This window comes from Cryptotermes secundus, unplaced genomic scaffold, assembly GCF_002891405.2.
Source record: "Cryptotermes secundus unplaced genomic scaffold, Csec_1.0 scaffold968, whole genome shotgun sequence".
Taxonomy (NCBI): domain Eukaryota; kingdom Metazoa; phylum Arthropoda; class Insecta; order Blattodea; family Kalotermitidae; genus Cryptotermes; species Cryptotermes secundus.
Genome location: NW_019719376.1, coordinates 1,349,775 through 1,360,315, shown reverse-complemented (window position 1 = coordinate 1,360,315; position 10,541 = coordinate 1,349,775). Strand labels below are relative to the sequence as shown.

The following is a 10,541-nucleotide window of genomic DNA, read 5'->3' as shown; positions in this document are numbered from 1 at the left end:
GTCCTTGTGTAGTACCGTGTTCGGCACATACCACGGTGCGTTAACTATTATTCGTAATACTTTGCTTTGAAATCGTTGGAGAATTTCTATGTTTGAGTTACTGGCTGATCCCCATAATGGTATCCCGTACGTCCATATCGGTTTGAGCATGGTTTTGTACAGTAAGATCTTGTTTTCTGTCGATAGCTCCGACTGTCTTCCCAGCATCCAATACATCTGTCGGAATTTTATTCCGAGTTGTTTTCTTTTGGTGTGGATGTGTTTTTGCCATGTCAATCGTTTATCCAGGTGTATACCAAGGTATTTGGCGTCTTCTGCTTGTGGTATCTGAGAGTGATTTAACGTTACTGGAGGACAGGTAGCGCGTTTCATAGCCCCGCTTTAACGTGGAACCCATTTACAGTCACGTCTGTGTTTATGAAATTCCATTCCTGACATTGATACGGTAGATCCTGTCAGGTTGTCGGTTCCTTCAGGCGGGGTGCCTCGTGGCTTGGTGGGCGCGTGCTGATGTTAGGGGATGCTTGATGCCTGCTACCCTGTTGCGGGGCTGCGCAGGGTCGTGTCCGTGGCTAATGTCATGCGGACTTTGTTGTTGCTGATTAGTGTCATTGTGATGCTATTGTTTTTATCTTGCTGTTTTAAAAAGGCGCAAATGGCCTTAGAAGCTGATGTGGCTGTCAGCCCACAAACACACAAAGTGTACTTCATTTAAAAAGTAGCCGCCACTTGTCCTTGACCCTTCATATGGCTGCAAGAGGGATGCGATGCGTGTCGCTCGCTTTAACGTCACATAACGCAACATTTCGCCCGCACAGTTTATTTGTGGAATTCATTTCGTTTCTAGAAGCAAACAGTGGTTGTTTTCTCAAACATTGTTAACCGACTGATATTTGCAATGGAGATGAGGCGTAATTTCTTGCAGATAAGAACCTGAATTTAAAATATTATTTCAGTAACACTGACCTTATAAAACTTTAAGGTAATCATTTTGGTGGAAACAGAAAATTACTAATACAGGTAAGAGACCCATCAAATGTCTATAAAACAGTTTCAGTATTAAGTTCGAAGGATAATGGACATTTGTGGAAGATATATTTACATATTTGTTTTTATTATTTTCGACAGGGTGTATACGAATACAGTGCATTGAACCCTCTCTATGCTACGAACAGAATATTTCATATCGCTCTGAAATTTAATGGCAACAGTGAATTGTTGTTCTTGTTATTACTAGAAGTACACCACTTCACTTCAACTTCGCGCCTTGTCTGATGAAAGAAGTTCATTTAAAATATGTCTCTAAGGATGGCTCTGCCGTCGTCATCAGAGAAACACATAATGGTTCTCTCTGAGGACCGTTACAAGTCTCAAAGGGTGTAAACGGGGCCTTCTCTGATGATGCTGCTCTTATCTTCATGATATTGAAGTTCTCATATGCCTCCTGCGCTCATCAACTTGGCTCAGGCCGTAACGCTTGTGACTCGAGGTCGCCCTGACGCCCACTAGTCAAACGGAAGTTTGTCGTGCATCTCTTCAATCGCTCCAAGAAAATTCCAATCATATGACGTTATAGGACTACAGTATGACAGCTATTGAGAGCATCTTTAAATTAGTCATAAATAAATAAATAAAGTAAAGGTATCTTTGTAACAGGCCGTGGAGGCCCATAGGGTTGTGAGATGTTGAGGTTCCCATAATTTCTAGACAATCGGCTCAAAGATGGCGGTAAGTTTGTCAGCCTTACGCACCGGCCGCCCTTTACTCCCAAGAATATTCCAAGAATATTTCTGGTACTCATTTCTGTTAAGAGTCTGAGTCAACCCCAGGGTCATAGTGCGGCTGGAAGGATTAGATCAATTGAAAAAATCCAATTACCTCATCTGGACTTGAACCCGCGACCTTCCGGCTTGTAGCATAGTGCCTCAACCAACTACGTTACCACGTGCCCCCAAATAAATAAATAAATTCCATGCCTACTGATGAAAACTGGCTTTGTCTAACCGCCCCAACGTAGAGGGATTTCTTTCGTGTTATATCTGAGGACGGAAGCACAGCTAGTCTCCGAAACGTAGTAATTTCTCATTCATCCATCCATCCATCAATGGCACTACAGCCCTTTGTTGGGCCCTGCCCTCTTCTTCAGTTTCGTAATCTTGTTTACACACTCTGTAAGACTCCTTGGATGAGTGATCAGCCCGTCGCAAAGCCTCTACCTACATACAGAATAAACGCACACGGTCATCCATGCCTCGAGTGAGATTCGAACCCATGATTCCAGCGTTCGAGCGAGCGAAGACAGTTCATGCCTTAGATCATGCGGCCACTGTCATAGGCATAGTAAAAGACTTAAGTTTTACCTAAACAGTGGATAATGTCGGAACAAAGTTCCACAGTAGTGCAACAATCTCACTCAGAAACAACTCCACTTTCGTTTAAAATAACTCAGTTTGATAGAAATATAACTCTCCTGCCATTTCTTTGACAGTTGAAGCTACCTAATTTTGTGTCATCTCAGCAATGAATAGTATGAATGACTACGAAGACAGGTAATTTTACTAAATTAAACTTATCGTGGAAATGGCGAAGAACAGTAAGTAACTGAGCGGGAAGCAGCTAACGCGATGGAAAGCTTGCACATAATCCAGCATCTGTAGGGCTCCTTGCAGACACTCGCAACGGCTGTACTTATGAGACATTCCTGCGCTGTTAAGGGAGAAAGTTTCCTTTGGTACGTCGGACCTTAAAATTAAGGAGGTTGTCACTAGAATTCAAAAGCGATAATGAGACAAGGGAATTGTTCGCCTAGTCAGCTTTCAGAAATGAATAATGAAATGTTTCTATTGAAGAGGAATGCTAAGTGCAGGCAACCACCAAACTTGTAGGGAAATTGGGTACGGGCATTCTCGCAGCTGTGGAGTGAGGAACATGGCGGCGAATAAAAATGTATTTGGAATAGAAACCGACAGGAGAATGATAATGAAGCTGAGAATGGGGACCTAAAATTGTCGTAATTATGTTAGCTCCTAAACAGTGAATTGTGGAGAGAATTGACAAGCAGCGTGAATATTTTAGCATACAGAATGCTGCAGCGACTGCCGCCGGCCGATGGACCCAGTAGAGCTGCTGGAATGAGATGCTTCAAAACAACCTTCTCATTGAATTACTACCTACAAAACTGAAATTGAATTCCCTGTACTTTACAGTTGTGTTCTCCCACAAAGTATACCCAGTAGAAGGAAGGTGATCAGAGAACTGTGTTTGCTCCAGACCTCGACTGAACTGAGACGGAGTCTCTACAACAGAGGGGCGAGGAGCCTGACTGCCGAATTACGATTCATTCTGCTTAGAATTTAATTAAGAAGGATTTTTTAAATTAAGAAACTACGAATTTTCAGTTTGTATGGTTTCATTAGGGGGCACACGGTAGCGTAGTTGCTTGAGGCACCATTCTACAAGCCAGGAGGTTGCGGAATCGAATCCTGATGAGGTCATTGGATTTCTTTCAATTTACCTAATCCTTCCAGCCGCACTATGGCCCTGGGGTTGACTCAGCCTCTAACAGAAATGAGTACCAAGAATCTTCCTGGAGAGTAAAGGGCGGCCGGCGCGTAAGGCTGACAAACTCACCGCCATCTGTGAGCCGATTGTCTAGAAAATGTGGGAACCTCAACATCTGACAACCCTATGGGCCTCCACGGCCTGTTACAGGAATACCTTTACTTACTTTTATTGTGTCATTAGTGGATTAATAGTCACAGCTGCACTAATTATGCACAGCTATCCACACGACAAAATCCATCCGCTCTATAAACCAAGTGAAATAATGTCACAGTCGTGTCTCGTTCCGAATGACCCCATTTCTGAAAATAGTTTTCACCGCATAATGCTAACTCAAGCATCCTGACGTCTGCAGCCTTCAGCCAGTTTTCCAGTCATAACAGTATTTCACGCTGTGCGACTTTTCATTATAATTTTCGTGTTGGGCCATTGACCACATTCGTATGTGTACAAAGGTTACCATTCGCTAAAATAGGCCCTGCTAATAATACGTAACAGCCTGTCACGGTAGCCGAGCAGTCTAAGGCATGTACAGTCTTCGTTCGCTTCCAGCGTTGGATTGTGGGTTCGAATCCCACTCAGGGCATGGATATTTAGTTTGTGTGTGCGTTTTTCTGTGTTTGTGTACAGGTAGAGGCCTTGTGATGAGCTGATCACCCGCCCAAGGAGTCCTACCGCATGTGTAAGATCTAGAAAAACCGAAGTGAACGGAGAAGTTCATGGAGGTAGGCCTAGGCCCACTGGGGCTGTAGTGCCAAGGAAAAAAAATAATACGTAGCATTAAAATTCATTAGCATTAGCAGAGAGTAACATTAACAAATATGCTGACACAGTTGCACGCAGCATGTGAAATCAATCTGGACTTGGGACTGGAGTTGGTGCCTGCGATTGCCTTAATTTTCTTCGAACACACAAGTGAACTATTTGAGGATGTGTCCGTAATTACGTGTCTTTACGTGCTGGTTTACCACGTCACAGTCATGAAGTGTGTCGTTGGCGGGGAGAATATTACCCTGGACGCTGGCTTGATAGCAGACATAAAGCTCTAGCGTCCCGGCCTGCACGCTCACCTGACTTCAGCCCTCCCTGTTTTCTTTTCCTGTGGGGATATTCGAAACTCGAAGTCTATACAAGTTCAGTCGGTAGACCTACTAGAGAGAAATTTTAGTGTCGAATTAGACAATTTGAAAGTAAAATAAATAATACACCTGGAATCTTTGACCGCTTGAGGGTTTCTTTTTCGCGAAGAGCTGGGTGCTCGTTAACATGGAGGCCATTTCGGGCACGTAAAAAAGTAAAAATAATGAGGTTATTAATAGCTATTTTGTTTTTATTCTTATGCACAACCTGTTAACCTTAGGAAATATTTAATGTTTGATCATCGAAGTTGAAATTAGTATACTTGTAACTTTCTAATGAAGACCCTCAGAGTACATACGAATATAAAGTTATTTACTTATGTTGACCTTCACCAGCCATCCTGCAAAATAGGTCAGTAATAATGAGACACCTGTGTATGTATGACATGTAAACAAAATATTCGCGTACCAAGGGAATGAAATAACTACAGACGATGCTTATCACTCCTAAACTGTCACAAAACATGTATGTATTATGAGAGGGGGTGGGTTTCCCCATGCACTTAGACCAGTTATTGGTCCATTGTGTGTCCCCCTTTTAATTTCTACTGTCGCCATACCCTACCGATAACGGTGCGTGCCATCAGCCCCCGTAGAGCCAACGAGGTCGGCCCCCCGTACCTTGATGCTTCCCCCATCCACCAGAGGCGTTGGAGACTACTTGGGCGGGAAAGGGCCTGTAATTTAGCTCAGAGGTCTCCTAGAGACATGAGGTTCTTTTACGTGCCTTAAATCTACGACACGGGACACGCGGCTTAAAGTCCCTCCCGGAGGACTTGTTCCCTGAATTTTTCCACCCTTAAAAATTCCACGACCTCCGCCGCGTTTGAACCCGCGTACCTTGAGTCATGAGGTGGGAACGTTACTCCTAGACCACGGAGGCCGCAAACTGTCACAAAACAATTCATCAATCCAAATAGAATTGCAGTTGGTATGCCAATCACATTCGTCAGTTCCAGCATTTATCTGCAGAGATCCGTGCATCATCATAGAGCAGTGTTAAGTGCTGATGCTACTTATTTTGAGGCATTCTATGGAGGCATTACAACGCGAATTTATCGACCTTAGTTGAGTAGTGAAATTAAGAAAAACTTCAAGGAGGAAATTCACAGAATATTTCCCCCATTCAGGCAGAAACTGTTATCTGCGGCTGCCTGTTTGTTTAAGCGTCTGGAAGCACTTCCTACTCCGTGAATGTAGTTATTTTCTCCTTGATGAAACAGGAAAGTTCAACACAACGGAACCTACTAACACGTAAACATCTCATGTCGAAAGGCCACAACAAGAATTCGACATACTCTTTGTTTGAAAAGCTTGACGTCAGGAGCGCACTTACAGCAATGTTAAACCGTTCTCCTCACCTTTTTACTTAAAATATATAGCCCTTCTGAATTTACATTTAAATGATGTATTGCTGTTTGTAAGAATGGTTCAGTAAATCTGCTATGAAAGTCACAAATCTTTAATGTCTGCAAGTTTCTTATGGAGGCTATGTGGCCTGTCCTGTTAGAACTCTCCTTCTTCTGCTTTACTTTACAACCGTACCAACATGGCGGCCCATACGGCGTCGAATAGCAGTCCGATGAGTGAATAATGAATTTCAAAAGATATGGGAACAAGCAGCAGTGCTCCAACCGAGATACTGCCTCAGAATTTGCCTGTAGGGACTGAGGAAAACCACGACAATCCTCAAGACAGAGTACCCGGTGTCTGGGACAAGATTCGAACCGAATACCTCCCAAAGAGAAGTGCAGAGCATTGTCGCTATACCAACTTACCCGGTAGTTTTATAGTTTCTTGGGGTGGGGTGAGACTGAGTCCACTAACTGGCGTATTGTACCAACCCTGCATGATAGATGATTAGTGTGGAGCAGTCGGTGTGGAATGAGAATTGACAGGGAAAGCCGAAGTTCTCGGAGAAAACCTGCCCCAATGTCACTTTGTCCACCAAAACTCCCACATGTCCTGACCTGACCTGACCTGAACTCGAAACCGGGCCGCCGCGGTGGGAAGCCGGCGACTAACAGCCTGGGCTATGGCACGGCCTAACTTACCCGGTACAGCAGTGTCCTAAAAGAACTGAGTACAAATGGCTTACTAATACGAATAGCAGAAGAAACGGGCTTTGTTAATTTCGAATTTTGATACGAATGCTTTGCATTCCTCGTCGAGGAGAAAAGAAGGAATGCGGAAGGTTGCTCGATACATTGATACTTTGGATTTTTATTACAAGAAATTATTTAAATATACGTTTACAGTGTCTGTATTACCGTATTTACGCATGTATAGGCGGCACATTTTTTGCCAAAAATTCAAGAGGAAAACTGGGGTGCGGCTTATATTCGAAATATTCGAAATCACACTTCATTTTAAAAAAATTATATTCATAATTAGTAATACAGGGTGTAATACTCCTGAAATAATATTCCAAGAAAATTATTTTTTCTATAATTTCTGTCTGAAAATTGTGCTGCGGCCTATACATGCGTAAATACGGTATATTGCATTACCTAATCGCTTTCAGTTACTTGTAGGCTCACGTAATGAACAGTGATAAACCACAGTCTGGAGAACAGGAAATAGCTGCAAGTCTTGCCTCGCAACGGGAGGCCTATTACAGTTTGTCTACGGTGTGAGGTACAGAGCGGCAGGTAGAGAGCGCTTCGGTTTTCTACTTTATTGATTCCAGTTAGCTTCAGCATCCCTCCTACATCTGTCTCAGAGAATTTGTTAGTTACAAAATTACATAGTAGCGACTGATGGCAATGAAGGGAAGTGTCTGCTCACCTTTGTGGGAGCTGCAGATAAAGTGACGCCAGTGGCCCGTATTTGTCTTGCCAAGTATGACACGGATTTAAATCTACGAATAGTGGCCTATACAGCACGAAAGGAAATTTTTTTCTATTGTGACTTTGATTGATGGATTGGTATTAGGGAGAGAAGTGGCCGTGGTCCAGACTGCCAAGCGAGAAAAATTCTAAAAGGCAAACTTGTCAAATACCTACCCGTTATTCGCTTGTAGGTAAAAAGGTAAAGTTGTCCCTGTGCTCAACGAATTAAGCACTACGCCATGAATGAGTAGATGTACAAATCCAATTTTTTTTCACCTCGGCATTAGCTGGAGTTGAGTGGTCAGCTTCACGTCTCGGCCGCTTTACCCCCAGGGAAAAAGCACCCGGTACCCATTGGATAGGAGGTTACGTAGAACCCAGAGCCCGTCTGGATGATTTGGAGGAGAAAAAATTCTTTCCCTTACCGGGACTCGAACTCCGACCTCTGTCGTCCAAACCCGTAGCTAGTCACTACCAACTACGCATGTAGGTAAACACACATTGTATTCTAGAGGTCGAGAATCGAATCCCCGATCAGATCTTATGTTTCTGTTAGTTTATTGAGATCGTCTAGGGCATAGATGGGATGAAGGCGCAATACATCTTCGTGCATTTCATGCTCAGTTCTCCTCGATTAGTCCAATTTTCTTCTCTTGAAAAAATATTTTTGCAGTGAAAGGATAGTACACGATTGCTTTTCCCAGGACTTCTTGTTTATAATCTACAAATGCGCTGGCACTCTTTATGCTCCCCACAAACCGTGGTTAGAATGATGTTTACGGCAATACAAGTAAGTATATTCAGTTTCGGGTGTTCAGCGTCGAACAAACTGAGGGATGAGTTTGCGCTTCGAGCCGGCAAGGTGCTGAAGAACAGAGAATCCTACAGTTTTCAAAGTTCTGTCGCAGCATTTGGCTACAAGGACTCACAATAATACCACCTTATACGTGTACATGTGTCCGGCCGATCTCCAGCATTCAAATGAGGCTCGCTATCGCTGAGCGAACCTGCTCGCCGCACATAAATGTTTTTTGGCCCATTTAACTACATTTTCTCGAAACCATAGATCACATACTTAGTGCGGCAGAGTGACTGTGAGAGGCGAGTAGGGGAGAATGTGGGAGGAAACGGTAGTGGCCTATTTTAATCTAGGCCTACTCTCCCTTTATTTTACGAACTAACTAAATAAACTAACTTCATGGAGCTGAGCCCTTCTGGAAGAGCCGCCAATTCTGCAGCTACCCAAGAATTTCCCAGCATTTTATGGAACCCGAAGGTTCAGTACCGTGTTCATAAGTGCCCTTCTACTGGTCCCTATCCTGAGCCAGATCAATCCAATCAATACCATCTCATCCTGTCTCTCTAAGATCCAGTTTAATATTTTTCACCCACCTACATCTTCATCTTCCTAGTAATCTCTTTCCTTCTGACTTTCCCACCAATATACATTCCGCTTCTCCCCATCCGTGCTACATGCCCTGTCCATCCCATCCTCCTTGACTTGATCATTCTGATTATACTTGGAAAAGAGTACAAGTTATGAAGCTCCTCATTATGCAGTTTTCTCCAACCTCCTGTCACTCCATCTCTCTTCGGTCCAAATATTCTCCTCAACACCCTGTTCTCAAACACCCTCAATCTATGTTCCTCCCTTAATGTCAGAAACCAAGTTTCACACCCATACAGAACCACAGGCAAAATTATACGTGCATTTTCCGAAACACGTTAAAACCTGAAGCGGTTCATCTTCTGGGATATAAATCTGTGTAGTGCGCTGGAAATCTTCCGACGTTAGGGGAGAACATGAAGTAGGCAGGAACATCTTTGCTTGCTGCTTGCTTCGTGTGGTTTCTAGCTTCAGCCAAGGAGAAGGGGGGAGACATGTTTCTCCGGAATGCTGGTTGAATTTCAACTGACTACACAGAGTTACATCTGAGAAGACAGAACTCTTCATAACGGCCGCTGTGAGAACTTCAAATCCTACATTAAAAGCCCGTTAACCGAATTCCGACCCGAGAAATCGGAACCGTGATACTAGAGAACAGTGTTCAACCTGACAAGTATGAAACTTGAAACTGTAAAAATGACCGTTGTAAAGAAAGAAGTTATTTATCTTATCGATGAGTCGCTACTGGACTTACCTCAGATTTGCTTCCACACACACTTGTCGGTACGACTGTTGTGATAACGTCTGACTCAAGGATTCTTACACATGGCCGGTGTTGTGACATTAAAACACAGTATCACTTGTAAATCCACAATGACACAAACAAATGACGTAATAACTTCATCGGAAACATTCACAGCACGCAGCCCAAAACGGCAATATAGAAATCCGAATTGTATGATCCTATTCATCCCATGTCTGTGGACAAGAGCACTGGACGCAAGCATGCATATCCACACGTCAGTTCATTGCGGCAGGAAGTGACGTACAGTTTTTGTACCCAACATTCACTATCTATACCACTTTTAAGCAAGAGTGACTTATACTGTAGCTCCAACACGTACCAGAGATAATGACTTAAGGAACGGCAAGCATCTTACCGTACGCAATGTTAGCCAGCCATGGCCAGGACAGGTTAATACCCCTAGGACACCGTACGGCTCATTCCGTATGTGCGACAACCGCTATGCGAATCACGAGTCACCGGTGACTGTTAGAAATCTTCACCTTGCTGATGCAGGTTTTAGATTTCTTGCGGTGTCAGTTGTGTGTGTGTGTTGTCTTTCAAACAGCTTCAGGCAGACTGTTTATAGTCTTCCGCGAGCTGTGTTGCCGTTTCCTCAATTTGCGCTGCTCAGTTTAGTTCCACGTGTTCAACTCAGCGCGATAACCAGGGCCCGGATTTTGATGACCTGAAAATATTTTAAAAATTACCGAAAAAATCCAGAAAAATGACCTAAAATATGAGCCAAAAGTGTAATATGCAGGGCCCGGATTTTGATGATCTGAAAATATTCAAAAAAATAACCGAAAAATCCAGAAAAATGACCTAAAGGAGAAAAG

General features: G+C 43.4%; 1 protein-coding gene across 1 annotated transcript in view; it reads right to left on the bottom strand.

Moving 5' to 3' along the window:
• LOC111865867 (neutral ceramidase) overlaps window positions 1–10,019 on the bottom strand; it is a gene marked incomplete at its 3' end in the record, with an annotated part of 104,999 nt that extends 94,980 nt beyond the window's left edge. The window contains 1 exon segment of the mRNA XM_033752019.1: window positions 9,673–10,019.
• Between the last annotated feature and the right edge of the window lie 522 nt (window positions 10,020–10,541).